The sequence below is a fragment of the Myotis brandtii genome, unplaced genomic scaffold, assembly GCF_000412655.1.
Source record: "Myotis brandtii unplaced genomic scaffold, ASM41265v1 scaffold521, whole genome shotgun sequence".
Classification (NCBI taxonomy): Eukaryota; Metazoa; Chordata; class Mammalia; order Chiroptera; family Vespertilionidae; genus Myotis; species Myotis brandtii.
The window spans coordinates 3,082,376-3,085,070 of record NW_005369870.1 but is presented as its reverse complement, the minus strand read 5'-3'; the positions used below and the strand labels follow the sequence as shown (position 1 = coordinate 3,085,070).

The 2,695-nt window shown below is 42.2% G+C and overlaps 1 protein-coding gene across 2 annotated transcripts in view; it reads right to left on the bottom strand.

Moving 5' to 3' along the window:
* SPG11 (spastic paraplegia 11 (autosomal recessive)) overlaps window positions 1–2,695 on the bottom strand; it is an 86,332-nt gene that overhangs the window by 53,060 nt on the left and 30,577 nt on the right. The window lies entirely within an intron of this gene.

Sequence of the window (2,695 nt, the reverse complement as noted above, 5' to 3'; positions counted from 1 at the left end):
TTATATGGAGTTTAAAGAAATACCATGTTGCCCTAGCCAGTTTGGTTCAGTGGCTAGAGCAGCCTGCAGACTGAAAGGTCCCGGGTTCAATTCTGGTCAAGGGCATATGCCTAGATTGCAGGCTCAGTCCCCAGTAGGGGGTGTGCAGGAGGTAGCCAATCAATGATTCTCTCTCATCATTGATGTTTCTCTCCCTCTATGAAATCAATTAAAAAATATATATATGTATATGTATATATATATATACACATATATATGTATATCTTTTAAAGATAAAAACCAAGAGGTTTTAAAAAGATAAAAACCAAAGGTAAAAGCTAATGGCTTTTATCATAAATAGATGTAAAAAAAAAAAAAAGAAAAACCATGTAACCACCACCCAGATTATAGCACCTTCTCCACTGCATCTCCTTTGCTACCTTGACTTTTGTGATAACCATTCCCTTAGTTTTAGTCATAGTTTTAGCATTCATATATGTAATCTCAAATAATATATGGTTTGGTTTTGCCTATTTTAAACTTTATTTAGAAATAAAACATTTGCCAGGTTTGCATGGCTCAGTTAGTTGAGTATTGTCCTGTGCACGAAAAGATTGCCAGTTCAATTCCTGGTTAGGACACATACCTGGGTTGTGGGTTTGATCCCTGGTTGGGGGCATGTATGGAAGGCAACCAGTCGATGTTTCTCTTTCACATCAATGTTTCTCTCTCCCCTCCTTTCTCTAAGCATGTCCTCACGTGAGGATTAAAAAACAAACAAAACAAACACATTCTGGTACATTATGGAACATTCTTCTATTACACATTATGAAATATAACTATGTTGATACCTGTGGCTACAGTTTGTTAGTCTTGTTATATATTACACTGTATGATTATAATACACTAGAGGCCCAGTGCACGAAATTCATGCACTGGGGGGAGGGTCCCTCAGCCTGGCCTGTGCCCTCTTGCAGTCCAGGAGCCCTCACGGGATGTCCAACTGCTGCTGAGACAGGAGAGGCTCCCACCACCTCTGCTGCATACACCATCTGTGAGCCTGTAGGAGCGCACTGACCACCAGGGGGCAGCTCCTGCATTGACTGTCTGCCCCCTGGTGGTCAGTGTGCGTCATAGCAACCGGTCATTCCACTTTTGGGCCAAAACTGGCTCTACATCCCCCACCGGTCATTCCACTTTTGGGCCAAAACTGGCTCTCCAAGATCCCCCAAGGAGTCCCAGATTGCAAGAGGGCACAGGCCAGGCTGAGGGACCCCACCGGTGCATGATCGGGGCAGGGAGGGACACAGGAGGTTGGCCAGTCAGGGAGGGACCGCAGGAGGGCTCCAGGGCATGTCCGGCCCATCTCACTCAGTCCCAATGGGCCGGACCCCAGCAGCAAGCTAACTTACCGGTCAGAGCGTCTGCCCCCTGGTGATCAGTGCACATCATAGTGACTGGTCGACGGGTCGTCTGTCTGCCCCCTGGTGGTCAGTGCACGTCATAGTGAGCGGTTGAGTGGCTTTAGCATATCATTAGCATATTACACTTTGATTGGTTGAACAGCCGACTGGCTGCCTGGACACAGCATATTAGGCTTTTATTATGTAGGATTTTATTTATCTACTCTACCTTTGATGGTCATTGCAGTTGTTCCTAGATTTTTTTTTGTAAAATAAATTCATGTTCCCATGATTATAAATGAAGAAGAGCACCTTTTTACATGTTTATTGGCTATTTTTGCTTCCTCTTTATGAAATGCCTAATTGTGGGGTATCTTCCCCTTCAGATCCAAGCTCTACTCTTCTCCTGCTCTGTGTCCTTGAAAGCTCACCTGTATCAGTTTCTCAAGAAGACTCCAGTGCCCTCGGGCTTCTGTTTTGGTTTGCCCTAAGGGAGACTCCTACCAGGAGATAAGAGTCAGAAAAAGATGGGGTGGGGATGCCTTAGCTCTCTCTGTGCTGGGTAACTGACACTGTGCAGGTTGGCTGACACTCTTCTCTAAGAGACCCAATTCCTGCCAGGCAGCTCTCTTGATCTCACTAATTGTTCTCTTCCTTTGCCCCTTCAGGCCTTTTAGAAAGCATACACTACTCCCACGGTCATGAACATATTCTTCTGTATCTTCTAAAAGCTTTATAGTTTTACATTTGATATTTAAGTTTAAAAATCTACCTGGAATTGACTTTATGCATGATATAGGCAGAGGGTTCAATTTAACTTTCCCCCATAAAACTATCATCCAGTCACCCCAGGCCCATTTGGTGAAAAGACTATTCATTCCCCACTGTTCTGTGGTGTTCCCTTTGTCATATATAAAGTGAACATATATAAGTCTGTTTCTATGCTTACTCTTCTGTTCTACTGGGATATTTGTCTATCCCTCCATTAATACTCCCAATGTCTTAATTGCTATAGCTTTAGAATAAGTTTTAATCTCTCAAGGGCAAGTTCTTTTTTAAGGCTATTCTTGACCCTTGGCATTTCTATATTAATATTTATAATCAGCTTATCACAATCCAGAAGAAATTCTGCTGGGATTTTTATTGAGATTGCACTATATCTAAAGATTATTTTGAGAAGAATTGATAACAGGCTTATCTTATTCCAAATCTAAGAGAATGCTTGTGACTTTCACCATTAAGTATAATGTTAGCTAGAAGATTGTTTTTATTTTTTTAATCCTCACCTGAGGATATTTTTCCATTGATTTTTA